This window comes from Sebastes fasciatus, chromosome 12, assembly GCF_043250625.1.
Source record: "Sebastes fasciatus isolate fSebFas1 chromosome 12, fSebFas1.pri, whole genome shotgun sequence".
Lineage (NCBI taxonomy): Eukaryota > Metazoa > Chordata > Actinopteri > Perciformes > Sebastidae > Sebastes > Sebastes fasciatus.
The window spans coordinates 35714649-35730799 of record NC_133806.1 but is presented as its reverse complement, the minus strand read 5'-3'; the positions used below and the strand labels follow the sequence as shown (position 1 = coordinate 35730799).

Below are 16151 nucleotides of genomic sequence, written 5' to 3'. Positions count from 1 at the left end.
CTCAATGAAACTCCTTCTTATAACTCCTCCATGTCGCTCCTTCACGTCACTCCTCTATGTCACTCCACTATGTCACTCCTCCATGCCAATCTTCCATGTCTCTCATCCATGTCGCTCCCCCATGTCACTCCTACATGTCACTTTTCCATGTCACTCCTACATGTCACTCCTCCATCTCACTCCTCCATGTCACTCCTTCTTGCTGCTCCATGTCACTCCTCTATGTCACTCCTCTATTTCGCTCGTCCACGTCACTCCTCTATGTCACTCCTCCATTTCACTCCTCAATATTACATCACTCCTCTATGTAACTGCTCCATGTCACCTCTCCATGTCACTCCTCCATCTCACTCCTCCATGTCACTCCTTCTTGCTGCTCCATGTCACTCCTCTATGTCACTCCTCTATTTCGCTCGTCCACTTCACTCCTCTATGTCACTCCTCCATTTCACTCCTCAATATTACATCACTCCTCTATGTAACTGCTCCATGTCACCTCTCCATGTCACTCCTCCTTCTCACTCCTCCATGTCGCTCCTCCTCGTCACTCCTCTATGTCACTTCTTCATGTCACTCTTCCATGTCTATCATCCATGTCGCTCCCCCATGTCACTCCTACATGTCACTCCTCCATGTCACTCCTCCATGTCAGTCCTCCTTCCCACTCCTCCATGTCAACCCTCCATGTCACTCCTCCATGTCACTCCTCAATGTCGATCCTCCATGTCACTCCTCCATGTCACTACTACATGTCCTTCCTCCATGTCACTCCTCCATGAAGCTCCACCATTTTATTCCTCCATGTCACTCATCCTTGCTCCTCAATGTCCCTCCTCCATGTCACTCCTCCTTCTCACTCCTCCATGTCACCCCTCCGTGTCACTCCTCTTTGTCACTCCTCCATGTCACTGCTCAATGTCAATCCTCCATGTCACTCCTCCATGTCTTCCATGTTGACACATGTCGCTCCTCCATGTCGCTCCTCCTTGCTCATCCATATCACTCCTCCATGTCACTCCAGAATGTCAATCCAGATTAAACTCTAGAATGTCACTCCTCCATGTCACTCCTCCATGTCACTCCTCCATGTCACTCTTCCTTGCTCCTCAATGTCACTCCTCCACATCACTCCACCATTTCAATCCTCCATGTCATTCCTCCATGTCACTCCACCATTTCAATCCTCCATGTCATTCCTCCATGTCACTCCTCCATGTCACTCCTCCATGTCGCTCCTCCATTTCTCTCCTCCATATCGCTCCTCCATGTTGCTCCTCCATGTCACTCCTCCACGTCACTCCTCCATGTCACTCCTCCATGTCCCTTCTCAAATAAACTCCTCCATGTCACTCCTAAATGTCACTCCTCCATGTCACTCCTACATGTCACTCCTCCATGTCACTCCTCCATGTCACTCCTTCTTGCTGCTCCATGTCACTCCTCTATGTCATTCCTCTATTTCGCTCCACCACGTCACTCCTCTATGTCACTCCTCCATTTCACTCCTCAATATTACATCACTCCTCTATGTCACTCCTCCATGTCACTACTACATGTCCTTCCTCCATGTCACTCCTCCATGAAGCTCCACCATTTTATTCCTCCATTTCACTCATCCTTGCTCCTCAATGTCCCTCCTCCATGTCACTCCTCCTTCTCACTCCTCCATGTCACCCCGCCGTGTCACTCCTCTTTGTCAATCCTCCATGTCACTGCTCAATGTCAATCCTCCATGTCACTCCTCCATGTCTTCCATGTTGACACATGTCGCTCCTCCATGTCGCTCCTCCTTGCTCATCCATATCACTCCTCCATGTCACTCCTCCATGTCACTCCTCCATGTCACTCCTCCATGTCACTCTTCCTTGCTCCTCAATGTCACTCCTCCACATCACTCCTCTATGTCACTCCTCCTTGTCACTCCTCCTTCTCACTCCTCCATGTTACTCCACCATTTCAATCCTCCATGTCATTCCTCCATGTCACTCCTCCATGTCACTCCGCCATGTCGCTCCTCCATTTCTCTCCTCCATATCGCTCCTCCATGTTGCTCCTCCATGTCACTCCTCCACGTCACTCCTCCATGTCAATCCTCCATGTCACTCCTTCTTGCTGCTCCATGTCACTCCTCTATGTCATTCCTCTATTTCGCTCCACCACGTCACTCCTCTATGTCACTCATCCATGTCACTCCTACATGTCACTCCTCCATGTCACTCCTCCATGTCACTCCTTCTTGCTGCTCCATGTCACTCCTCTATGTCATTCCTCTATTTCGCTCCACCACGTCACTCCTCTATGTCACTCCTCCATTTCACTCCTCAATATTACATCACTCCTCTATGTCACTCCTCCATGTCACCTCTCCATGTCACTCCTCCTTCTTACTCCTCCATGTCACCCCACCATGTCACTTCTCAATGAAACTCCTCCATGTCACTCCTCCATGTCACCCCTCCATGTCACTCCTCCATGTCACTCCTTCTTGCTGCTCCACGTCGCTCCTCCATGTCAGTCCTCCAAGTTACCTATCCATGTCACTCCTCCTTCTCACTCCTCCATGTCATCCCTCCTTCTCACTCCTCCATGTCACTCCTCCATGTCACTGTTCCTTGCTCCTCAATGTTACTCCTCCATGTCACTCCTCTATGTCACTCCTCCATATCGCTCCTCCATGTCGCTCCTCCACATCACTCCTCTATGTCACTCCTCCATGTCACTCCTCCTTCTCGCTCCTCCATGTCATTCCTCCATGTTGCTCCTCCTTGTCACTCCTCCATGTCACTCCTTCTTGCTGCTCCACGTCGCTCCTCCATGTCACTCCTCCATGTCACCTCTCCATGTCACTCCTCCTTCTCACTCCTCCATGTTACCCCTCCATGTCACTCCTCAATGAAACTCCTTCATATCACTCCAACCATGTCGCTCCTCTACGTCACTCCTCTATTTCACTCCACTATGTCACTCCTCCATGCCACTCTTACATGTCTCTCATCCATGTTGCTCCCCCATGTCACTCCTACATGTCACTTCTCCATGTCACTACTACATGTCACTCCTCCATCTCACTTCTCCATGTCACTCCTTCTTGCTGCTCCATGTCACTCCTCTATGTCACTCCTCTATTTCGCTCGTCCACGTCACTCCTCTATGTCACTCCTCCATTTCACTCCTCAATATTACGTCACTCCTCCATGTCACCCCTCCATGTCACTCCTCCATGTCGCTCCTCCTCGTCACTCCTCTCTGTCACTCCTTCATGTCACTCTTCCATGTCTATCATCCATGACGCTCCCCCATGTCACTCCTACATGTCACTCCTCCATCTCACTTCTCCATGTCACTCCTTCTTGCTGCTCCATGTCACATCACTCCTCTTTGTCACTCCTCCATTTCACTCCTCAATATTACGTCACTCCTCCATGTCACCCCTCCATGTCACTCCTCCATGTCGCTCCTCCTCGTCACTCCTCTCTGTCACTCCTTCATGTCACTCTTCCATGTCTCTCATCCATGTTGCTCCCCCATGTCACTCCTACATGTCACTTCTCCATGTCACTACTACATGTCACTCCTCCATCTCACTTCTCCATGTCACTCCTTCTTGCTGCTCCATGTCACTCCTCTATGTCACTCCTCTATTTCGCTCGTCCACGTCACTCCTCTATGTCACTCCTCCATTTCACTCCTCAATATTACGTCACTCCTCCATGTCACCCCTCCATGTCACTCCTCCATGTCGCTCCTCCTCGTCACTCCTCTCTGTCACTCCTTCATGTCACTCTTCCATGTCTATCATCCATGACGCTCCCCCATGTCACTCCTACATGTCACTTCTCCATGTCACTACTACATGTCACTCCTCCATCTCACTTCTCCATGTCACTCCTTCTTGCTGCTCCATGTCACTCCTCTATGTCACTCCTCTATTTCGTTCGTCCACGTCACTCCTCTATGTCAATCCTCCATTTCACTCCTCAATATTACGTCACTCCTCCATGTCACCCCTCCATGTCACTCCTCCATGTCGCTCCTCCTCGTCACTCCTCTCTGTCACTCCTTCATGTCACTCTTCCATGTCTATCATCCATGACGCTCCCCCATGTCACTCCTACATGTCACTCCTCCATCTCACTTCTCCATGTAACTCCTTCTTGCTGCTCCATGTCACATCACTCCTCTTTGTCACTCCTCCATTTCACTCCTCAATATTACGTCACTCCTCCATGTCACCCCTACATGTCACTCCTCCATGTCGCTCATCCTCGTCACTCCTCTCTGTCACTCCTTCATGTCACTCTTCCATGTCTATCATCCATGTCGCTCCCCCATGTCACTCCTACATGTCACTCCTCCATGTCACTCCTCCTTCTCACTCCTCCATGTGACCCCTCCATGTCACTCCTCCATGTCACTCCTCAATGTCGATCCTCCATGTCACTCCTCCATGTCACTACTACATGTCCCTCCTCCATGTCACTCCTCCATGAAACTCCACCATGTCATTCCTCCATGTCACTCTTCCTTGCTCCTCAATGTCACTCCTCAATGAAACTCCTTCTTATAACTCCTCCATGTCGCTCCTTCACGTCACTCCTCTATGTCACTCCACTATGTCACTCCTCCATGCCAATCTTCCATGTCTCTCATCCATGTCGCTCCCCCATGTCACTCCTACATGTCACTTTTCCATGTCACTCCTACATGTCACTCCTCCATCTCACTCCTCCATGTCACTCCTTCTTGCTGCTCCATGTCACTCCTCTATGTCACTCCTCTATTTCGCTCGTCCACGTCACTCCTCTATGTCACTCCTACATTTCACTCCTCAATATTACATCACTCCTCTATGTAACTGCTCCATGTCACCTCTCCATGTCACTCCTCCTTCTCACTCCTCCATGTCGCTCCTCCTCGTCACTCCTCTATGTCACTTCTTCATGTCACTCTTCCATGTCTATCATCCATGTCGCTCCCCCATGTCACTCCTACATGTCACTCCTCCATGTCACTCCTCCATGTCAGTCCTCCTTCCCACTCCTCCATGTCAACTCTCCATGTCACTCCTCCATGTCACTCCTCAATGTCGATCCTCCATGTCACTCCTCCATGTCACTACTACATGTCCTTCCTCCATGTCACTCCTCCATGAAGCTCCACCATTTTATTCCTCCATGTCACTCATCCTTGCTCCTCAATGTCCCTCCCCCATGTCACTCCTCCTTCTCACTCCTCCATGTCACCCCTCCGTGTCACTCCTCTTTGTCACTCCTCCATGTCACTGCTCAATGTCAATCCTCCATGTCACTCCTCCATGTCTTCCATGTTGACACATGTCGCTCCTCCATGTCGCTCCTCCTTGCTCATCCATATCACTCCTCCATGTCACTCCAGAATGTCAATCCAGATTAAACTCTAGAATGTCACTCCTCCATGTCACTCCTCCATGTCACTCCTCCATGTCACTCTTCCTTGCTCCTCAATGTCACTCCTCCACATCACTCCACCATTTCAATCCTCCATGTCATTCCTCCATGTCACTCCACCATTTCAATCCTCCATGTCATTCCTCCATGTCACTCCTCCATGTCACTCCTCCATGTCGCTCCTCCATTTCTCTCCTCCATATCGCTCCTCCATGTTGCTCCTCCATGTCACTCCTCCACGTCACTCCTCCATGTCACTCCTCCATGTCCCTTCTCAAATAAACTCCGCCATGTCACTCCTAAATGTCACTCCTCCATGTCACTCCTACATGTCACTCCTCCATGTCACTCCTCAATGTCGATCCTCCATGTCACTCCTCCATGTCACTCCTCCATGTCACTGTTCCTTGCTCCTCAATGTTACTCCTCCATGTCACTCCTCTATGTCACTCCTCCATATCGCTCCTCATTGTCGCTCCTCCACATCACTCCTCTATGTCACTCCTCCATGTCACTCCTCCTTCTCACTCCTCCATGTCACTCCACCATTTCAACCCTGCATGTCAATCCTCCATGTCACTCCTCCATGTCACTCCTCCATGTCGCTCCTCCATGTCATTCCTCCATGTTGCTCCTCCTTGTCACTCCTCCATGTCACTCCTTCTTGCTGCTCCACGTCGCTCCTCCATGTCACTCCTCCATGTCACCTCTCCATGTCACTCCTCCTTCTCACTCCTCCATGTCACCCCTCCATGTCACTCCTCAATGAAACTCCTTCATATCACTCCAACCATGTCGCTCCTCCACGTCACTCCTCTATTTCACTCCACTATGTCACTCCTCCATGCCACTCTTCCATGTCTCTCATCCATGTTGCTCCCCCATGTCACTCCTACATGTCACTTCTCCATGTCACTACTACATGTCACTCCTCCATCTCACTTCTCCATGTCACTCCTTCTTGCTGCTCCATGTCACTCCTCTATGTCACTCCTCTATTTCGCTCGTCCACGTCACTCCTCTATGTCACTCTTCCATTTCACTCCTCAATATTACATCACTCCTCTATGTAACTGCTCCATGTCACATCTCCATGTCACTCCTCCATCTCACTCCTCCATGTCACTCCTTCTTGCTGCTCCATGTCACTCCTCTATGTCACTCCTCTATTTCGCTCGTCCACTTCACTCCTCTATCTCACTCCTCCATTTCACTCCTCAATATTACATCACTCCTCTATGTAACTGCTCCATGTCACCTCTCCATGTCACTCCTCCTTCTCACTCCTCCATGTCGCTCCTCCTCGTCACTCCTCTATGTCACTTCTTCATGTCACTCTTCCATGTCTATCATCCATGTCGCTCCCCCATGTCACTCCTACATGTCACTCCTCCATGTCACTCCTCCATGTCACTCCTCCTTCCCACTCCTCCATGTCAACCCTCCATGTCACTCCTCCATGTCACTCCTCAATGTCGATCCTCCATGTCACTCCTCCATGTCACTACTACATGTCCTTCCTCCATGTCACTCCTCCATGAAGCTCCACCATTTTATTCCTCCATGTCACTCATCCTTGCTCCTCAATGTCCCTCCTCCATGTCACTCCTCCTTCTCACTCCTCCATGTCACCCCTCCGTGTCACTCCTCTTTGTCACTCCTCCATGTCACTGCTCAATGTCAATCCTCCATGTCACTCCTCCATGTCTTCCATGTTGACACATGTCGCTCCTCCATGTCGCTCCTCCTTGCTCATCCATATCACTCCTCCATGTCACTCCAGAATGTCAATCCAGATTAAACTCTAGAATGTCACTCCTCCATGTCACTCCTCCATGTCACTCCTCCATGTCACTCTTCCTTGCTCCTCAATGTCACTCCTCCACATCACTCCACCATTTCAATCCTCCATGTCATTCCTCCTTCTCACTCCTCCATGTCACTCCTCCATGTCACTCCTCCATGTCACTCTTCCTTGCTCCTCAATGTCACTCCTCCACATCACTCCTCTATGTCACTCCTCCTTGTCACTCCTCCTTCTCACTCCTCCATGTCACTCCACCATTTCAATCCTCCATGTCATTCCTCCATGTCACTCCTCCATGTCACTCCTCCATGTCGCTCCTCCATTTCTCTCCTCCATATCGCTCCTCCATGTCGCTCCTCCATGTCACTCCTCCACGTCACTCCTCCATGTCACTCCTCCATGTCCCTTCTCAAATAAACTCCTCCATGTCACTCCTAAATGTCACTCCTCCATGTCACTCCTACATGTCACTCCTCCATGTCACTCCTTCTTGCTGCTCCATGTCACTCCTCTATGTCATTCCTCTATTTCGCTCCTCCACGTCACTCCTCTATGTCACTCCTACATTTCACTCCTCAATATTACATCACTCCTCTATGTCACTCCTCCATGTCACCTCTCCATGTCACTCCTCCTTCTTACTCCTCCATGTCACCCCTCCATGTCACTTCTCAATGAAACTCCTCCATGTCACTCCTCCATGTCACCCCTCCATGTCACTCCTCCATGTCACTCCTTCTTGCTGCTCCACGTCGCTCCTCCATGTCAGTCCTCCATGTCACCTACCCATGTCACTCCTCCTTCTCACTCCTCCATGTCATCCCTCCTTCTCACTCCTCCATGTCACTCCTCCATGTCACTGTTCCTTGCTCCTCAATGATAATCCTCCATGTCATTCCTCTGTGTCACTCCTCCATATCGCTCAACCATGTCGCTCCTCCACATCACTCCTCTATGTCACTCCTCCATGTCACTCCTCCTTCTCACTCCTCCATGTCACTCCACCATTTCAATCCTGCATGTCAAGCCTCCATGTCACTCCTCCATGTCACTCCTCCATGTCGCTCCTCCATGTCATTCCTCCATGTTGCTCCTCCTTGTCACTCCTCCATGTCACTCCTTCTTGCTGCTCCACGTTGCTCCTCCATGTCACTCCTCCATGTCACCTCTCCATGTCACTCCTCCTTCTCACTCCTCCATGTTACCCCTCCATGTCACTCCTCAATGAAACTCCTTCATATCACTCCAACCATGTCGCTCCTCCACGTCACTCCTCTATTTCACTCCACTATGTCACTCCTCCATGCCACTCTTCCATGTCTCTCATCCATGTTGCTCCCCCATGTCACTCCTACATGTCACTTCTCCATGTCACTACTACATGTCACTCCTCCATCTCACTTCTCCATGTCACTCCTTCTTGCTGCTCCATGTCACTCCTCTATGTCACTCCTCTATTTCGCTCGTCCACGTCACTCCTCTATGTCACTCCTCCATTTCACTCCTCAATATTACGTCACTCCTCCATGTCACCCCTCCATGTCACTCCTCCATGTCGCTCCTCCTCGTCACTCCTCTCTGTCACTCCTTCATGTCACTCTTCCATGTCTATCATCCATGACGCTCCCCCATGTCACTCCTACATGTCACTCCTCCATCTCACTTCTCCATGTCACTCCTTCTCACTCCTCCATGTCACTCCTCCATGTCACTGTTCCTTGCTCCTCAATGTTACTCCTCCATGTCACTCCTCTATGTCACTCCTCCATATCGCTCCTCCATGTCGCTCCTCCACATCACTCCTCTATGTCACTCCTCCATGTCACTCCTCCTTCTCACTCCTCCATGACACTCCACCATTTCAATCCTGCATGTCAATCCTCCATGTCACTCCTCCATGTCACTCCTCCATGTCGCTCCTCCATGTCATTCCTCCATGTCGATCCTCCATGTCACCCCTCCATGTCACTACTACATGTCCTTCCTCCATGTCACTCCTCCATGAAGCTCCACCATTTTATTCCTCCATGTCACTCATCCTTGCTCCTCAATGTCCCTCCTCCATGTCACTCCTCCTTCTCACTCCTCCATGTCACCCCTCCGTGTCACTCCTCTTTGTCACTCCTCCATGTCACTGCTCAATGTCAAACCTCCATGTCACTCCTCCATGTCTTCCATGTTGACACATGTCGCTCCTCCATATCGCTCCTCCTTGCTCATCCATATCACTCCTTCATGTCACTCCAGAATGTCAATCCAGATTAAACTCTAGAATGTCACTCCTCCATGTCACTCCTCCATGTCACTCTTCCTTGCTCCTCAATGTCACTCCTCCACATCACTCCTCTATGTCACTCCTCCTTGTCACTCCTCCTTCTCACTCCTCCATGTCACTCCTCCATGTCACTCCACCATTTCAAAACTCCATGTCATTCCTCCATGTCGCTCCACCATTTCTCTCCTCCATATCGCTCCTCCATGTTGCTCCTCCATGTCACTCCTCCACGTCACTCCACCATGTCACTCCTCCATGTCCCTTCTCAAATAAACTCCTCCATGTCACTCCTAAATGTCACTCCTCCATGTCACTCCTACATGTCACTCCTCCATGTCACTCCTCCATGTCACTCCTTCTTGCTGCTCCATGTCACTCCTCTATGTCATTCCTCTATTTCGCTCCACCACGTCACTCCTCTATGTCACTCCTCCATTTCACTCCTCAATATTACATCACTCCTCTATGTCACTCCTCCATGTCACCTCTCCATGTCACTCCTCCTTCTTACTCCTCCATGTCACCCCTCCATGTCACTTCTCAATGAAACTCCTCCATGTCACTCCTCCATGTCACCCCTCCATGTCACTCCTCCATGTCACTCCTTCTTGCTGCTCCACGTCGCTCCTCCATGTCAGTCCTCCATGTCACCTATCCATGTCACTCCTCCTTCTCACTCCTCCATGTCATCCCTCCTTCTCACTCCTCCATGTCACTCCTCCATGTCACTGTTCCTTGCTCCTCAATGTTACTCCTCCATGTCACTCCTCTATGTCACTCCTCCATATCGCTCCTCCATGTCGCTCCTCCACATCACTCCTCTATGTCACTCCACCATGTCACTCCTCCTTCTCACTCCTCCATGTCACTCCACCATTTCAATCCTGCATGTCAATCCTCCATGTCACTCCTCCATGTCACTCCTCCATGTCGCTCCTCCATGTCATTCCTCCATGTTGCTCCTCCTTGTCACTCCTCCATTTCACTCCTTCTTGCTGCTCCACGTCGCTCCTCCATGTCACTCCTCCATGTCACCTCTCCATGTCACTCCTCCTTCTCACTCCTCCATGTTACCCCTCCATGTCACTCCTCAATGAAACTCCTTCATATCACTCCAACCATGTCGCTCCCCCACGTCACTCCTCTATTTCACTCCACTATTTCACTCCTCCATGCCACTCTTCCATGTCTCTCATCCATGTTGCTCCCCCATGTCACTCCTACATGTCACTTCTCCATGTCACTACTACATGTCACTCCTCCATCTCACTTCTCCATGTCACTCCTTCTTGCTGCTCCATGTCACTCCTCTATGTCACTCCTCTATTTCGCTCGTCCACGTCACTTCTCTATGTCACTCCTCCATTTCACTCCTCCTCGTCACTCCTCTCTGTCACTCCTTCATGTCACTCTTCCATGTCTATCATCCATGTCGCTCCCCCATGTCACTCCTACATGTCACTCCTCCATCTCACATCTCCATGTCACTCCTTCTTGCTGCTCAATGTCACATCACTCCTCTTTGTCACTCCTCCATTTCACTCCTCAATATTACGTCACTCCTCCATGTCACCCCTCCATGTCACTCCTCCATATCGCTCCTCCTCGTCACTCCTCTCTGTCACTCCTTCATGTAGTGACATGAAGGAGTGACAGAGAGGAGTGACGAGTAGACACGGATGTCTATCATCCATGTCGCTCCCCCATGTCACTCCTACATGTCACTCCTCCATGTCACTCCTCCTTCTCACTCCTCCATGTGACCCCTCCATGTCACTCCTCCATGTCACTCCTCAATGTCGATCCTCCATGTCACTCCTCCATGTCACTACTACATGTCCCTCCTCCATGTCACTCCTCCATGAAACTCCACCATGTCATTCCTCCATGTCACTCTTCCTTGCTCCTCAATGTCACTCCTCAATGAAACTCCTTCTTATAACTCCTCCATGTCGCTCCTCCACGTCATTCCTCTATGTCACTCCACTATGTCACTCCTCCATGCCAATCTTCCATGTCTGTCATCCATGTCGCTCCCCCATGTCACTCCTACATGTCATTCCTCCATGTCGATCCTCCATGTCACTCCTCCATGTCACTACTACATGTCCTTCCTACATGTCACTCCTCCATGAAGCTCCACCATTTTATTCCTCCATGTCACTCATCCTTGCTCCTCAATGTCCCTCCTCCATGTCACTCCTCCTTCTCACTCCTCCATGTCACCCCTCCGTGTCACTCCTCTTTGTCACTCCTCCATGTCACTGCTCAATGTCAATCCTCCATGTCACTCCTCCATGTCTTCCATGTTGACACATGTCGCTCCTCCATGTCGCTCCTCCTTGCTCATCCATATCACTCCTCCATGTCACTCCAGAATGTCAATCCAGATTAAACTCTAGAATGTCACTCCTCCATGTCACTCCTCCATGTCACTCTTCCTTGCTCCTCAATGTCACTCCTCCACATCACTCCTCTATGTCACTCCTCCTTGTCACTCCTCCTTCTCACTCCTCCATGTCACTCCTCCATGTCACTCCACCATTTCAATCCTCCATGTCATTCCTCCATGTCACTCCGCCATGTCACTCCTCCATGTCGCTCCTCCATTTCTCTCCTCCATATCGCTCCTCCATGTTGCTCCTCCATGTCACTCCTCCACGTCACTCCTCCATGTCACTCCTCCATGTCCCTTCTCAAATAAACTCCTCCATGTCACTCCTAAATGTCACTCCTCCATGTCACTCCTACATGTCACTCCTCCATGTCACTCCTCCATGTCACTCCTTCTTGCTGCTCCATGTCACTCCTCTATGTCATTCCTCTATTTCGCTCCACCACGTCACTCCTCTATGTCACTCCTCCATTTCACTCCTCAATATTACATCACTCCTCTATGTCACTCCTCCATGTCCCCTCTCCATGTCACTCCTCCTTCTTACTCCTCCATGTCACCCCTCCATGTCACTTCTCAATGAAACTCCTCCATGTCACTCCTCCATGTCACCCCTCCATGTCACTCCTCCATGTCACTCCTTCTTGCTGCTCCACGTCGCTCCTCCATGTCAGTCCTCCATGTCACCTATCCATGTCACTCCTCCTTCTCACTCCTCCATGTCATCCCTCCTTCTCACTCCTCCATGTCACTCCTCCATGTCACTGTTCCTTGCTCCTCAATGTTACTCCTCCATGTCACTACTCTATGTCACTCCTCCATATCGCTCCTCCATGTCGCTCCTCCACATCACTCCTCTATGTCACTCCTCCATGTCACTCCTCCTTCTCACTCCTCCATGTCACTCCACCATTTCAATCCTGCATGTCAATCCTCCATGTCACTCCTCCATGTCACTCCTCCATGTCGCTCCTCCATGTCATTCCTCCATGTTGCTCCACCTTGTCACTCCTCCATGTCACTCCTTCTTGCTGCTCCACGTCGCTCCTCCATGTCACTCCTCCATGTCACCTCTCCATGTCACTCCTCCTTCTCACTCCTCCATGTTACCCCTCCATGTCACTCCTCAATGAAACTCCTTCATATCACTCCAACCATGTCGCTCCCCCACGTCACTCCTCTATTTCACTCCACTATGTCACTCCTCCATGCCACTCTTCCATGTCTCTCATCCATGTTGCTCCCCCATGTCACTCCTACATGTCACTTCTCCATGTCACTACTACATGTCACTCCTCCATCTCAATTCTCCATGTCACTCCTTCTTGCTGCTCCATGTCACTCCTCTATGTCACTCCTCTATTTCGCTCGTCCACGTCACTCCTCTATGTCACTCCTCCATTTCACTCCTCCTCGTCACTCCTCTCTGTCACTCCTTCATGTCACTCTTCCATGTCTATCATCCATGTCGCTCCCCCATGTCACTCCTACATGTCACTCCTCCATCTCACATCTCCATGTCACTCCTTCTTGCTGCTCAATGTCACATCACTCCTCTTTGTCACTCCTCCATTTCACTCCTCAATATTACGTCACTCCTCCATGTCACCCCTCCATGTCACTCCTCCATATCGCTCCTCCTCGTCACTCCTCTCTGTCACTCCTTCATGTCACTCTTCCATGTCTATCATCCATGTCGCTCCCCCATGTCACTCCTACATGTCACTCCTCCATGTCACTCCTCCTTCTCACTCCTCCATGTGACCCCTCCATGTCACTCCTCCATGTCACTCCTCAATGTCGATCCTCCATGTCACTTCTCCATGTCACTACTACATGTCCCTCCTCTATGTCACTCCTCCATGAAACTCCACCATGTCATTCCTCCATGTCACTCTTCCTTGCTCCTCAATGTCACTCCTCAATGAAACTCCTTCTTATAACTCCTCCATGTCGCTCCTCCACGTCATTCCTCTATGTCACTCCACTATGTCACTCCTCCATGCCAATCTTCCATGTATCTCATCCATGTCGCTCCCCCATGTCACTCCTACATGTCACTTTTCCATGTCACTCCTACATGTCACTCCTCCATCTCACTCCCCCATGTCACTCCTTCTTGCTGCTCCATGTCACTCCTCTATGTCACTCCTCTATTTCGCTCGTCCACGTCACTCCTCTATGTCACTCCTCCATTTCACTCCTCAATATTACATCACTCCTCTATGTAACTGCTCCATGTCACCTCTCCATGTCACTCCTCCTTCTCACTCCTCCATGTCACCCCTCCATGTCACTTCTCAATGAAACTCCTCCATGTCACACCTCCATGTCGCTCCTCCTCGTCACTCCTCTATGTCACTCCTTCATGTCACTCTTCCATGTCTATCATCCATGTCGCTCCCCCATGTCACTCCTACATGTCACTCCTTCTTGCTGCTCCATATCACTCCTCTTTGTCACTCCTCCATTTCACTCCTCAATATTACATCACTCCTCCATGTCACCCCTCCATGTCACTCCTCCATGTCGCTCCTCCTCGTCACTCCTCTATGTCACTCCTTCATGTCACTCTTCCATGTCTATCATCCATGTCGCTCCCCCATGTCACTCCTACATGTCACTCCTCCATGTCACTCCTCCATGTCACTCCTCCTTCCCACTCCTCCATGTCAACCCTCCATGTCACTCCTCCATGTCACTCCTCAATGTCGATCCTCCATGTCACTCCTCCATGTCACTGTTCCTTGCTCCTCAATGTTACTCCTCCATGTCACTCCTCTATGTCACTCCTCCATATCGCTCCTCCATGTCGCTCCTCCACATCACTCCTCTATGTCACTCCTCCATGTCACTCCTCCTTCTCACTCCTCCATGTCACTCCACCATTTCAATGCTGCATGTCAATCCTCCATGTCACTCATCCATGTCACTCCTCCATGTCGCTCCTCCATGTCATTCCTCCATGTTGCTCCTCCTTGTCACTCCTCCATGTCACTCCTTCTTGCTGCTCCACGTCGCTCCTCCATGTCACTCCTCCATGTCACCTCTCCATGTCACTCCTCCTTCTCACTCCTCCATGTTACCCCTCCATGTCACTCCTCAATGAAACTCCTTCATATCACTCCAACCATGTCGCTCCTCCACGTCACTCCCCCATGTCACTCCTACATGTCACTCCTCCATGTCACCCCTCCTTCTCACTCCTCCATGTCACTCCGCCATTTCAATCCTCCAAGTCGATTCTCCATATCGCTCCTCCATATCACTCGTCCTTATCACTCTTTCTTGCTCCCCCATGTCACTCCTCTATGTCACTCCTCCATGTCACTCCTTCTTGTTGCTCCACGTCGCTCCTCCGTGTCACTCCTCCATGTCACTCCACCATTTCAATGCTGCATGTCAATCCTCCATGTCACTCATCCATGTCACTCCTCCATGTCGCTCCTCCATGTCATTCCTCCATGTTGCTCCTCCTTGTCACTCCTCCATGTCACTCCTTCTTGCTGCTCCACGTCGCTCCTCCATGTCACTCCTCCATGTCACCTCTCCATGTCACTCCTCCTTCTCACTCCTCCATGTTACCCCTCCATGTCACTCCTCAATGAAACTCCTTCATATCACTCCAACCATGTCGCTCCTCCACGTCACTCCCCCATGTCACTCCTACATGTCACTCCTCCATGTCACCCCTCCTTCTCACTCCTCCATGTCACTCCGCCATTTCAATCCTCCAAGTCGATTCTCCATATCGCTCCTCCATATCACTCGTCCTTATCACTCTTTCTTGCTCCCCCATGTCACTCCTCTATGTCACTCCTCCATGTCACTCCTTCTTGTTGCTCCACGTCGCTCCTCCGTGTCACTCCTTCTTGCTGCTCCACGTCGCTCCTCCATGTCACTCCTCTATATCACTCCTCTATTTCGCTCCTCCAACTCACTCCTCAATGTCACTCCTCCATGTCACTCCCCCTTGTCACTATTACATATCGCTTCTCCATATCTTCCATGTCACTCCTCCATGTCTCTCATCCATGTATTTCCTCCTTGTCACTCCTACTTGTCCTACTTGTGCCATGTCGCTCATCCTTGCTCGTCCGTGGATCTCCTCCATGTCACTCCAGAATGTCACTCCAGAATATCAACCCTCCATTTCCCTCCGCCATGTCACTCCTCCATGTAACCCTTCCATGTCACTCCTCCATGTCACTCCTTCTTGCTGCTCCACGTCGCTCCTCCATTTCACTC

At 50.5% G+C, this 16151-nt stretch overlaps 1 long non-coding RNA gene across 1 annotated transcript in view; it reads right to left on the bottom strand.

Moving 5' to 3' along the window:
- The window catches only part of LOC141779815 (uncharacterized), a 648874-nt gene that overhangs the window by 143645 nt on the left and 489078 nt on the right, over positions 1–16151 (bottom strand). The gene's annotated exons all lie outside the window — the stretch shown is intronic.